Source organism: Nannospalax galili, unplaced genomic scaffold, assembly GCF_000622305.1.
Source record: "Nannospalax galili isolate Female #2095 unplaced genomic scaffold, S.galili_v1.0 scaffold1305, whole genome shotgun sequence".
NCBI classification, from domain to species: Eukaryota; Metazoa; Chordata; class Mammalia; order Rodentia; family Spalacidae; genus Nannospalax; species Nannospalax galili.
The window spans coordinates 52,386-67,047 of NW_008353038.1; the positions used below are offsets into that span (position 1 = coordinate 52,386).

Genomic DNA, 14,662 nt, shown 5'->3' on the forward strand with positions numbered 1-14,662 from the left:
CCTTGTTCTCTGTGTTTGGCCAGTTGTAGAACTCTGGAACACTCTCCATTTGTTGCAAAAAGAAGCTTCTTTGATGAGTGGTGAGAGGTATACTTGTCTGTAAATGTAGAAAACAATAAGAAATTATGTTTGTATAGGGATGTGACAGGCACAGACGTAGAATTTCTCTAGGATCTATGACTGCTCCAGCCATGTATACTTGGCTATGTTTACAGTGCCACACATGAGTCCCCTCCCATTGAGTGGGCTTTAAGTCCAATTAGATAGCTGTTGAGTAAGCCCAAGTGCCACTACTACATCAACATAGATTGTTGCTCAGATCGTTTTTGTCTCCCTGTAGCCCTCACTGACTTGGAACTCACTATATAGACAAGGCTGGTCTCCATCTCACAGAGATCCACCTGCCTCTGCCCTGAGTGCTGGGCTTAAAGGTATATGCTACCAAGGCCAGCTTCATTCTTTACTTTTAATGTGGAAATAAGTTAGCAGAATAAGGAAACTAGAGCATTTGGGCACAGCACTAACTAAATCATCTTTACTTCACTCATTAAAACCAAACTGCTGGACACTAGTCTACTAATATTCTTACAAAAATTCAGTGTAGTTATCCACTTATAGGTCCACAGTCAAGCAGCTTGGTCATGCAACCTCCCCTATCATATTACCACACCACGGTAACAATCCCACTGATTACAGACTCTCACCATGAAGTAGCTAATTGAATTGGAATGCAACCTAATTCTGATTTATGATCTATTACAACACATCCAAAGGTTGAGTTGAATATATTACTTGTAAATAATGTAAATAATTTAAACAGTAGCATTCAATTTTAAGAGCGGTCATGTTGTTTCTCCTTTTCCCCTTCCTTTTCTTTTTCCCTTCACCTTCCTTTTCTGAGATGAGCTCTCACTGCATAGCTTAGGCTGGTCTCAAAATTGCAATCCTTCCACCTCAGCTTCAAAAGTCCTGTGTTTATGAGGATGTGTCATTATGCCCAGCAAAATGCTCCCAATTCAGTTCAGTAATTACTTGTTAACAATTTGACAGTGCTGTGAAATTAAAACTAGTAGTGCAGGGTGTGCGTTTCAGAAAATATCTTACCCATAGCTTTTACTACTAGGTGAAAGACTTGGGGAAGTTGAGTTTACTTGTATATAAATAGTTCTTAGAAGAAGTTAGAAAGTGATTTTTTTCAATACAGTTAGTTCTACAATACTGATCTTATTTTATTTTATTTTTGATCATTCAACTAAAATGGTGAAATTTATTCTTTAAATATATGAGTTCATTATTTTCACTTTTATCACTTGCTTTTTTATACTATTTTAATCTATACTGAAAAATCCAAAGCAGGCATATTTGCACACAATAAAATAGGAGACTTTTGCTTTTACAATTTCAGCTTTCTATATGTTTGATATTGTTACTTCAAACATGATTTACAGTAAGTTTATGCTTAAATATCAGTTATCAAAATGTGTATAAAATCTGCAACATAATAGAGAAGGTTATTCTCTTAATGACATAGTAATGATGAAATTGTCTTTATAAGCAATTGCTATATTATGTTTTTCTTTCAAGTGTTTTGGTTATTCTAGAAAAAAATTATATATAGAGATATATGTATCTTTGAATAATTGAATATATTCTTGAAGTATTCAAGTTAAATTCAATTATCAGAGGTTCTTGTAGCATCAATGAATCAATCAAGCAAGATTCTTATGTCTAGGGACAAGATGAATTTCTTTGAAATTATTATGATTTTCTATTCTGCTTAAAAACACTTATGTGTTGATTTATATTTCATCTGTCTGAACAGTTTATAGCAGTTTTTTAAAAAAAATTTGGTGCCCTCAGATTCCCTGGTTATCAAAGGTCCTGGAAGGGTGGTCCAGGGTGTCCTCAAGGTGATCAGAGCCGGGTGCTGGTCATCAATGGTGAACATTTATTTCTTTAAAGAAGAAAAATATCAAGATAAAGCTTAATTCTTTTCCTTCTGTAACTTTTAATCTTTGTTAACTGAATAGTTAACTGATTCCCCATGCCTATTTAATAACTTTTAATTTTTAATTATATTTAGTTACTTCATGGGGGTGGCTCGTGTACCTTAGTGTATGTGTGGAGAGCAGAGGATCCCTTGCAGGGATTATTTTTCTCCCTTTCCATGTGGATCTCAGTGATCAAACTCAGGTTGTCAGGCTTGTCCTCAAGCACTTTACTCACTGAGCCATCTCACTGACCCTGGAACTGTTAGTCTTAAGAGACTAGTATAAATAAATGTCTTTGAAGATGCACACCACCAATTTCAAATAACATAGCCGTTCAGAGGAGGTAGGCAAAAAGTACACCCTATTATGGCATAAACGGAGCTTAGTAAAGAAAAAAAATCACTCTAACCTTTGTAATTGGGTATTCAGTTGATCCAAAACATTACCAAAGGTATTAGTAAGTGACAGGGAGTTTTCTAGAAGCTGGTACAGATACCACAATAGCTTTTGATATCTACTCAAATATGGAAGTAAGATTACCCAATGTGAAAAGGGATAAGGTAATGTGTTATGAGAAAGATGTTTGGTAAATTTAATTCTGAAAAGCAATGGAAGTAGCTTTCAGTAGGACAAAATATAAATGAAGAAACAATTAGACAATCTATTTTCCATTACAGCAAAAATAATAATAAAATGAAAATGAAGGTAACTTTCATTTGCTGTAAAGCTGTAAAGAACTCTAAAGATACGCCCAGTTATGGTTGGTAACACCTGGCCTTCATGTCATTTTACAGTAGTTACCTTAGTTCATCATTATTCAAAAAAAATATCTTGAGGGTTATGTTTTCCTTTCTTGGGAGACCAGGAGAATTAACGGCAGAGAATGTAAGTGATTTACTGAAGACCATGTGGCTTATTGACTGGAAGGTATCGGCTTCAATTACAGAGACCCCAATGCCCACATTAGCCTCCTACTTTCTGACATACCCTGGGTTGACATCTATAGTTTTTTAATATTGACAACTAATTATTGAAAAAAATCTTCAGAATCAAAGATACTGGACTCTAAATCTTAGTTCTGCTACTTGCTAGGAAGCCATATTCACCAAATTAATTAGTTAATTGTATCTTGGTTTCTTCATTCATTGATTGAATTCTAATTTTTAATATTTACTTTCCATCTACTGTGGGAAATGTGAATGATCACCTTTAAATTAAAGCTGCAAAGAATGGAATTGAGTTTATAACTGATGAGGATTTAGAAAAATCTAAGGGGGCTAAAAATGTATATTTCTGTGTTGCTTAAGGTTATATTTTATATTAAAATGCTTGTTACCTTTGCTAAAATTTTTAGTTTTAAACCTTCAGATACCAATTCAGAATTCAACTCTGTTCTATTATTTTCTTAAATATAATTCTTAAAAGCAGACACAATAAATGGAAGTTATTATAGGCATGAAGCTCTTGCCTTAGAAAACAATCTCTTCATACTATCTACACTAGAATGTAAGGAAAATACACCATTTAGAATATTACAAACACATTAATTTTCTGAATATATCCTGTCATACAGTATACTCTGAATTTTAGTAAATGTTGTGTAAGATTGTCACAACAGAATCAGGAAACTGAATTTATATATGTGTGTGTGTGTGTGTGTGTGTGTGTGTGTGTGTGTGTACAAATGTTGTGTAAGATTGTCACAACAGAATCAGGAAACTGAATTTATATGTGTGTGTGTGTGTGTGTGTGTGTGTGTTTTCTGATTCCTTATATTTTTGCTTCATGCAGTTGAAGTAATTTTTTCTTGGATATAAGGAAAAATTTTTGGGACATTTGGATGATCTGAAAAGTCCAAGCAATTTCAATAGCTTGAAGTGGATTTTTTGTTGTTAAATTATAATACTTTCAAAATTAAATCAAATACCTCACACCTAAATGAATTTCTTCAATCTTACTTCAAGAAAATTAATTTTTAAATTGAAAAGTTCTGTTTAGGTCACAGTAAGATTGAAGACTCTAATGAACAGTTTTCAGAAGGTTAAATATATCAAAATGAAATTTTTTCCTAGATGAAGAACATTTTTAATTCAATTTTAAATTATTTGGCATTGAATTCTGCCAATGAAAATTGGTATACATTATATCTTGGCAATGTATCTTAAACACTTTTTATGAATGTATAGTATATGGAATATATATATGCTACATATGTATATATCATCCCTTGAAGAAAACAATACATGCTATACATATCTCCAAGGAGTATTTACCTATCCCAGTCTGTGAATCAGTTAAGATGGTGTGATCAAAACTCTCAGAAATGTGTAACTAGGCTCTGATAGTTGTTCAGTGGCCGTTCAAGTAAATTAACACTTGCACCACTTTCTGAAAGGTCAGATGGGACAGAAGAGGAATTTTCCAAATACTATGATGTTACAATTGGTCTCAGAAAGGGTCAGTTCCAGAATTTGCTCGATAAGACTAATTTTGTTGCTCTCTCGTCTCTTCCATTGACATGACTAACCTGGACTAGTTTTTCTTTTCAAAGAATTTTCATTTCAACACCAAAAAGTGTAATAAACCAAAATGGGTAAAGTTGAAATTTAAAACAAGAACACAGCCCTTCCCCTACAATCATGTAGAGAGCTATTATAAAAGGAGTTATTCCATGGCCTGGATTTTGCTAAATTTAGGTGCACCAGTGACTCAGTGTTGAGAAAGGTCGACCTATTCAATTTTAAAAATAGTACCTCTTCTTAAATTTTAACTTAAAAAAAAAGAAGATACAAAAATGTGTGTTTAGGAAAAGGAGATATGGACCTGGGAGTAATTGGGTGGGGGTGAGGAGGGTAAATATGATCAAAACACATTGCACAAAATTCTCAAAGAAATAAAAGTGAAAAAAATAATGCATCTGGAATAAGCCAGCCTGGGGTGAAGTTGATTGGTTATCGTCTGTCAATGACGTAGTTTTAAAGTATTTTTTTTTTTTTGGTACTGACTTACCCAAGTGTTGAAGAAAACAAGAAATACCACACATTTACTTAGCCTCTCTCTCCTTTGCACACCACCTTTCTCATGTTTCTAAGCCTGGCTCTTCTGGAAGCAAATCTGTATGCTTCCAACTGCATAGGAGATAATAGGTTGGTTGTTGTGTCCACTAACTTGCTTTCTTCAATAATTTTCAGTGTGGAAAATATAGATGACAAGGTAATTCCCACTTCACAATCAGGTGTTAGTGTGAACAGTTACTGTTTATTTACTGCTACATAGGATATTTTCTAAAACCCCTTCATGGCCTTACATTGGTTTCATTGACTAAATTTTATAACTTCATCTCCATCGCAAAGAGCACTTTTTTACCATCTCAGGGAAACACAGGCTTAGTAGAAGAATGGTCTATACACAATGGTAAAAGCCCAAGAACATGTATAATTTACATCAAGTATTTCACCATATTGAATTCTAATCCACCCGCTTTTTATTGTTTTTGCTGAATCCATATTTATTTGTCTTCTTGTTTCTCCTCCATTTCCTGATGAACTGTTATTCCTCCTTTTTCCAATATGTTTCTCTTTCTGAGGGTGAGAATTTGAATACCTACATCCTTCAGGTGGGGCGCACCTGTTTGAACACCTGCTCTCTTCATGGTGTGTACACATGTGATGGCTATCTTCATCATCAGGTTCACAAGATTTAGAATCACCATGACAACACACTACTATGTGTGTCTAGGACAGTATTTCTAGAAAGTTTTAACTAAAGAGAGAAGATCCATTCTCAATGTGGGGACCTCCATCCCATGCCATGTGAAGTGGTCTCAGACTGAATAAAACAGGAGAGAATGTGTGGAACACCAACATTCCTTCCTTCCTTCCTTCCTTCCTTCCTTCCTTCCTTCCTTCCTTCCTTCCTTCCTTCCTCCTTCCCTCCATTCTCTCTCTCTCTCTCTCTCTCTCTCTCTCTCTCTCTCCCTCCCTCTCTCTCCAACTGCAGACACAATGTGCTCAATTGCCTCATGGTCCAATCACTGTGGCTTGAGCCACTCTTCCCACCATGCCTTCCCCACCATGATGGACTGTACCCTTAATGCCTGAGCCAAAGTAAACCATTCCTTCTTTAAATTGCCTTTGCCATGAATTTTGTCAATTACCAGAAAAGTAAGTAATATAACTCCTTCCCCTCAACTTCTTAATCAGCCCTGCAGCACAGCTCATTTCTGTTTATTTTGAGTTTGTTCTTCAAGTTGATTCATTTATATCCAGAGCCACAGAAACAGGATCTTCCTATTCATCTAGATACAGAACACTGTGGAAATAGCACCATGCCTATTTCTTTCTTTAATAGACTAGAGCCTCATGTGATGCAATATATGGACCTATTTCTTACTGATCTTTTCTGTCCTACCAATAGGATGCTTCTCTATATATAATCATCTAAGTCTACAAAAGTTTGATTTTCTTTCCTTTATAATACATCAAAATTATTCAAAACAACTTTCCAGTTCGTGAAATACTCATTAACATCTACCATTTAAGTGGATGTTCTTTAATTTCTGTGTGTGCCCAAGTACAATCAGCCTCTTTTCATCAATTGATTCTACAAATATGCTCATTTGGAACATTTTTAAGTATTCGTTTAGTTGTTACTCCTTTTTTGAGCAATTTTATTATGTCAGATATTCTAATAGTGATTTATATAATAATTCTTAATTTTCTCAATAATCCTACTTGTTATTGGTTTTTATTGCTTCCAGTATCTTTTAGGAAATAAGACAAATGAGAATAAAATGATTACATATCATTTTATCTTGTGTGAACTTTACAACTAGAAAATGACATGACAAACCTGCAAGTCAAGAATTGTTCAATTGAGAATGACTTGCCATCAGTCAATCATGTGTATGACCTAAACTTTGCTTACATCTATTAATATAAGTATGGGTTGAGGGAGGGAACAGTGAATGTCATCTGGAGTTGGAAAGGAAAAGACTGTCCTGAAATTCATCGGGATGTGTGAATGCAAAGATAACTCCCCTTAGCAATGATGCCTCCTAAAATTTTGCTTTTCCCCTTTGTCACTGGGGGCACTTGATTGCTAAATCATGCTCACCTTGTGGGAGCACACACTCTTAACTTAGTTCTTTATTCTCCCAATCCTACCTAGGTACAGCAACTAAGCTGTTCCTTCAGAATCATTCAGCATGAACCAGCTTACAAAAGAAGCTTTCTGGTGCTATATTGTCACGTTATATCCACTAATTTGTCTAGCATGCTCTTCTTTGCTGCATTGGGCCAATAAATCTGATGCTGTCAGACTTTTGATATTCATTGGTGGTTTTAAGATGATTAGTGAGTCTTTACATTGCATAATGAATTAAGTAATTGCATGTATTTTTCAGAAGAAGGAAAACAAATAATCATTAAATACTTGAAGGAATAGTTAGTGAATTTTATAATAAAATAACCATCAAAATGGTATGCTACTTCCATTTATTAGTTGGGCAAAGATATTTAAATCTTTAAAAAAATATTTTATTTTTATTTTACTTGTATGAATATATCACCTGCGTGAAATGCCCATGAGTGCCAGAAGAGGACCAGATCTCCTGGAACTGGAGTTCAGACTGTTGTTAGCTGACATGTGGGTACTGGGAACTGAACCTGGGACCTCTGCAAGAGCCACAAGTGCTCTTAACTGCTGAGGCACCTCACCACCCATGATACGTCAAACTTTTAAAGATTCTGTATTACCAAGATGTTGGGATGGAAGGTATGTGTACACTCACATACACAAGAGGAGTTGTTATAGTAAATCTTCTGGTAGAAAATTTGATTAATTTTTTTTTCATTTTGAGCTTTTAACAGATCATTGGAAAAAAAAAGTATAGAAAACAATTTTACCAGCACATTTATGGTAGCACTTTCATAGAAGGAAACAAAATATACAGATTTCCCAGAGAGACACTGAGTGATGGGGTACAGGTTTATCAAGTACTTCTGCATCACCTGACAGAAACAAATCAAAGGAGGAAAGGTTTATTTTGACTCATGGTTTCAGGGGGTACAGTCCATCATGGTGGGGAAGACATGGAAGAGTTCATGATGGCAGCAGCATGCAGCAGGACCCCCTTAGACGGCAACAGACAGGAAATAGAGATAGTAGACTGGAACCATGGCAGGATTAACCCTCAAAGGGGTGCCCATACTGACCTATCTCCACGAGCCAGGCCCCACCTCTTAAAAGCTCTATACCCTTCAAAACACTACCAGAAGCTGGAGACCAAATATTCTAGGGATGAATGTATGGACAGCATTTCAGATTCAAGCCATAGCAGTATTTAAGATGGCTTTTTATGTCAACAAAAAACCTCTTGTCAGGTAATATTTAATTGCATCATATTCTAAGCTATAAAAAATTTCCCAAACAATACATCTTAAACATGAAAAATTCATTTCAAATTTTAGATTTATGTGTGTGTTTGGATAGGTATAATAATGTATTAATCAACATGTTTTTAAAATTGTTTTACAGTAGACAATTACATGTTTTATTTTTTGTATTTGTGCATATTCCATGTATTCTTCTTATAAAGGAAAAATATTAATATGAAGTATGATCAATCTGAAATATGTAAATATTCAGTAATTATAAAGAATATTAGTTAATAGGATTTTCACTTTCCTTATTGACGGAAATGTTATTAACTACTATTAACAAAATCCACATCACAATTCTGAGACCTCCATTCCACCTATCATATGTCCTTAGATATAAGAGAGCATCATCAGTGAATGGGAAGGAAAAGCAGTGATGCAAATTACAAAGCAAAGGTCAGTGAAGTTCTGACCCTTTCACCCATAGTTAATCTCTAGACTAAAGCACACATGTTTCTTTATATACACTTCACTGAACTGCTCAGATAATCAAAGGAAGCATGGTAGGTGTGCTGCTAGAGAAGCTATACCAGATACCTCCCTCCATTCAACAACTCCATTTTTAGAAGGAGACCAAACTACACACATATGCAGAAGTACAGATCAAGATAAAGTTAGGCAAAGCTTATGAGAGCAGTTGAAGGGCTTATTGTTAAATTTGTGTCAATTTTTGTTTTATGTAGCACAGGGTCAGTTTACACATTTACAACTGCCAGCTTTAATTTCATACCACCCTCTTTTTATCTCTCCTGAGCAATTCCTTCAATCCATTTTATAGATCAGAGGGCATCATAAGGTCAGATAGTGTAGTCTCTTGTTATGGAAGGCCCTGGAAGGTAACAGAGGCCTCCAATAATGTAGGATAGAACAAAAAGACTCAACAGAATCTCCAAGCAGAGGACTGACAGCTGTGATGGGAAACCTGCCCTATCCTGAAAGATTGGATAAATAGTAAATATGTTATAAATGGTGATAAAGAAGTGAAATTAAAATTAATCCTGTGATATCAAGTTAGAGTTAAAGGCATTGGTGTGAAATTATGATGGATGTGGACAATAATAGATGTATAAGTCAGTGTTCTAAGTGTTTGAAAACATACATATGTATGCCCCAGTTTGTCCCAGAGGAATCATGTGAGTAATGGCTTAGATTTATCCCAGGAAGGGCCCAGAGCTTCCTTTTGAAGAAGCAATTCTCACTTAATCTCTTGAGTTTCAAAGTAGAGAAGGGAAAGTACAAGATAGATTTTCAACACTTTGTAGCCAGAAAGTAGTGATGACCGTATTAAAACAAAATTACAGAAATCCTAGTGACCAACTATGGAATAATTTGAGCATCAAAAATATGAATGTCACAGAAAATAGCATAATGCATAATGGAAAGGCTTGGTGACATCCTGATATAATAAATAGATAACATAAAGATAGGAGAGGTGTTTACTATTGAGTAGAATTATCAATAGTCTTGCAAAATGATGAAGTTAGAAAAATTAACATCTTCAACATCTTGTTAGCACAAACGGCAACAGAAACCTAGCAGATTAGTGCTTCTTGAGAACCTTAGCATTTGTCTTATAATTTTTGAATTTAAAAATTCATATAATTCATTATATTGCTAACTGATTTGATAACCAAGGGACAAATTAAAATTAGTTACCACCTGAGCAGATTCAAGGAAATAGGAAGCCATTTATGTAGTTTAATAATCAAATTTGGCACCTTGAGTAGGGCAATGAGAGACAAACCCAAACTCAGTAATATCTTACCAAATATCTGGCTTTGCATCTTCCAAACTGTTATAATAATGAGAGGTAAGGGAAGACTGAAGAACTATTCCAGATTAAAGGAAACTCAAAAAAATGACAGCAAAGTGGAAAGTATGAATCTGAATTCCATCTTTTTTTTTCTTCTTAATGGTGCAATTCTTAAAGACTGAATGAGTTCTGTGGCAGCAGTAGCAGGTATATCCATGTTAATTTCCTGATTTTGATGCTGGTGGTTTTATAGAAGGTTCTTGTTGCTAGGCAATGCAAACCAAGAAATTTGAAATAATTGGGCTGAATATTAGCTATATATGCTAAAGTGTCTCAGAAAAAAGTAGAACTTTGTGTTTTGTTTGCAATTTTTGTAGTTCAGAAATTTTCAAAAGTAACTGTGCAAGGCTTTTCTTTTTCTCTCCCTTCTCATACCACCATTGCTGAGCCAGAGACAGATAACTCTCCCCATCACCTATGAATGCAATTTCCTTGAGTTGTTCCTTCATAAATAAAGATGGCAGGTGCGTGTGGCCTAAAAGAGAAACTGAAGATACAGTCTTACTGACTGTCATTGGTCAACTGTACTTATTTTTGTGTTTAAACCAACATTTATTTTTATTTATTTATTTTACATAATTTTATTGAATTTTTGGTGTTTATTTCACACAGAACATCCAAAACAATCTTCATCATCTTTATATCTCCATCCCCACTGCCACCCTCCCAAAGCCTACCTCCCCCTCCAACACTGAATCCCATATACTCTGTCATTTTTGTTACTGTCCACTGTGTTGTCAGTGCCCCTAGCCATTCCCCAGTGCAAGTCCATCCTCTGAGTCTAGTCAGCATATCTAGAGTCCCTTGTTTTAGGAAGATCAGCTCTTCTTCATCTAACAGCAACAAGTTGCCAACATTTCTTTAGACAAGATTGGGGTCCGGTGTTCATTTTCCCAGTTTTATGATGGGTTACTCTCTGCCTGAGTTTGCATGGGACTTGTGTATGCTGACATAGAAACATATGAGCAGGTTCCCAGGAGCTTGTAGGATTCTGCTTCCATATGGTCATGCCTGGCTCTTAGAGTCTCTCTGCTCCCTCTTCCACAATGGTCCCTGAGCCTTGGATGGAGGAGGTTTAATAAAGGGGTCCTGTCCAAGGACCATCATTCAAAAGACTCTTCATCTCTACACTTTGGCCATTTGTGACCTTTTGTGTTCCTGGCCTTCCGTTGCATGAGGGAGCTTCATTATTGAGAACTTGTTCCTTACTGTCCTCTCCTTTATCCCGTTCTATGTTCCATGAGCCTTAGGTGTAGAGGTTGCATTGAGGATGTGTCCCTTGGGCCTGAGCAATTCATAGACAATGTCTGTTTGTGATCAGTTGTAATACTTGGTATTAGACTCTGATTGCTACAAAATAAGCTTCTTTGATGAGTAGTGACTGGGATATTTGTCTGCAAATATAAGGATACATATTTTGCACACAGTAATAAATCACATCAGCCTAGTAATGTGAGAGTTTTGAGATTTTCTCTAAGATCTCTGACCACAACGGCCATGTGTATTAGGTTATGTTACAGTACCACACTTGAGTATCCTCCCTTTGAGTGGCCGTTTAGTCAAATTAGGTAGCTGTTGATTGTCCCCAGGACCAAAGTACCACTACTGCACCAATGGAGTATGCTGTGGTTATTTGGTATTGAAGCTGGTACCTAAGCAATGGAGGATTTTACGGTCTACTGTTCTTTAATGACTGCTATGCCAGCCATGACATTCAAAAAAGCAAAGGCTTTTTGAGGTATTTTGTCTTGTATCTGGGTATGTAAAATATTAGTATCAAATTGGAGATTACATTTATAAAATAATAGATACAATTTTTATGTTATTCCACCACTGAGCTGAGGGCTCCATGGGCCTCTGTCACTCACTGGATACAACACACATCCCCTTGCTCCCATAATTACTACCTCTCCCAGAGTAGTTCATGACAGTAATTCAATAAAGTTTATTCAAATGAACTTAGATACATTCACTTATGCATATTTCATCATGGTAAATTGTAATATACTTAAACTAGCAATATTAGTATGTCTGATGATATTAATGTTTGTCTCATGATAAAATACACTTAAATGTAATGCTTCATACATGAAAAATATAGAAAATTATAACATGAAAACTGTCCCATGATCTGACTACTTCAGCCTTCAAATACTGTAATTAACCTCTTGAAGGTTTTTCATTTTGTAGGCAGATTATACCTAATTGAAATCAATATGCGTGTCTAATCTATTATTTTGCTCTATTTTTATGTAATTTTGTGTTGCTGTTCTGTTTAATACTCCAAAATCTCTTTATAATGGCAATTATGATTCTCACACACTTAAATCCTGTGTACACACAAGAGATAGGAACCATCTATATGTTATTCTACCCATTCGTATTCCAGCACAAGAGCCTCTAACACCCTGTGGACATCAAAAACAAAATATGTGATCAGATCTTTGCCCTGGTAAGCCATAATTGAATATTACATACTTATGAACATTAATGTTTTCTTCCTTACTGTCATCTCTCATAGATGCCTGAACAGAATGAGCTCGTTCATAGAGTAGCCTCCTACCTTTGTCTGATACATTTCATTTTAAATATCTACTTTTTATTTAACAATGTTATTTATTTCATAGATATCAAAGTGTCATTACAAGTTTATGCTATTAGAAGCATTCAATTTTCATGAAGCGCAGCTAACTTCCTTTGTGGGATCTACTGTTGACTCTGTGTATATTACAGCACATCTATATGTGAAATTAAAATTTTCTCCCTTAGTTGAAAAGGAGTATGACTGTGTTAGTTTCTCAGTCTGATTCTCCACTCGTTGAAATTAACGATTAGGGATCCAAACACTCTGTAACACAAATTTCCTAGCAGACAGCAAAAATGTAAGAACTAAAACGTACTATATTTTATGCTGTGATTAATTCAGTCCATATGATAGGAATTAATCAAGCACTTCACATGCTTTAGATTATGGCTCCACTGTCGTGCAGAACTCAACTGCAGCGTAGACACCTCAGATATGCCATGAAACACCTCAATACAATTTTAAGTGTCCTAGTTTCTCTTCATTGTTGTAACAAAATGCTCTGACCACTACCAACTTAGGGAGAAGGGGCTTATTTGTCTTACATCTCCCAGGTCATAGTTCATCAGGGAGCCCAAGGAAGTAACTCAGGGCAGGAACCTGGAGGCAGGAACTGGACCACAAGCCATGGAGGATTACTGTTTACTGACTTGCTCCTCTGGCCCCTGCTTAGCCTGCTTCCTTATGCAACATCGGCCCACCTGCCCAGGGCTGGCACCACCCACAGTGAGCTAGGCCCTCCCACATTACTCAACAATCAAGAATGTGCCCATGGACACGGCCACAGGCCAGTCCAATGAAGGCAATTCCCCAATTGAGGCTCCCTCAACCCATGTGTCAAGTTGACAATAAAACTATCCGGCACAATTGACCCCTTGTGAACTTGACACACAAACACATCACTATTAAACCATAACCTTTCCAATTCTTGTCCCCAAGATACAATGTTAACAATAATATCACAACATAAGACAGTATAACTTTAAAAGTCCTCCGTCCTTACAAAAATCCAAACACTTAAAAGTCCGTAGTCTCTTTTAAAACTCTCTTTTAAACTGTGGGTGGGCTTCTGTAAAATCCAAAACAAGTACTGCCTTACTTCAAAGGGAAGAATTAGGCACACCTAAGCAAAACCAAAGTCCAGCAAAGTAGCTCAAGGATGAACATCTGGGATTCCCTCACAATCTTCTGGGCTCCAAAGGGATCTGGCAGCTCCACTTCTCTGACTCTGCCATCCACAGCAGACACAGCTTGTTTCACAGACCCAGGCTAACTCCATTCCACATCTACTGCTGTCCTTGGTGATTGTCCCATGGTCCCAGCATCTCCAAAAAGCTGGGGTCTCATGGCCTCTTCTTGCATCTTGTGGTGCAAAGCCTCAGATTCTCTCCATGACCCCTTCAGTCCTGGGGTCTTCACTGCAACTGAAGCTGCACTTTCACCTATGGCCTTTCCTGGCCTCTCAGAGTGCCAAGTCTCAGTTGCTCTCTGTGACCCCTTCACGCTTTCAACACCAGAACCATACACATTACCAAGTCCTGCTTCCAGCTTGAGATAGAGGCTATGGTCCCCTCTGTGTGCTGACCCTGAGGAAATACCTTCCAAAAGACTTCACCACAATGTTGCTGGTCTCTTGTTACTTACAGCTGATTTTTCAGCCCCATCTAACCAGCACCAATTGTCCCAGTAAAGCAAATATTTTACTTCAGGTTCTGTTCTCTTCTTAGTCACAGAAGATTCTTCGGCCCCAGCTGACCAGAACCCATATATTCTCAGTTCAAAATATCATACAAAAATCCCTAGTCGTTTTGTCTCCCTTTGAAGCATCCCAAGC

At 36.4% G+C, this 14,662-nt stretch overlaps 1 non-coding gene across 1 annotated transcript; it reads right to left on the bottom strand.

The window, feature by feature from the left end:
• Positions 1-1,850: 1,850 nt before the first annotated feature.
• Positions 1,851-1,946, bottom strand: LOC115067203. The gene has a single exon (XR_003846638.1). It is a non-coding gene; the product is annotated as a small nucleolar RNA SNORD88 (small nucleolar RNA).
• Between the last annotated feature and the right edge of the window lie 12,716 nt (positions 1,947-14,662).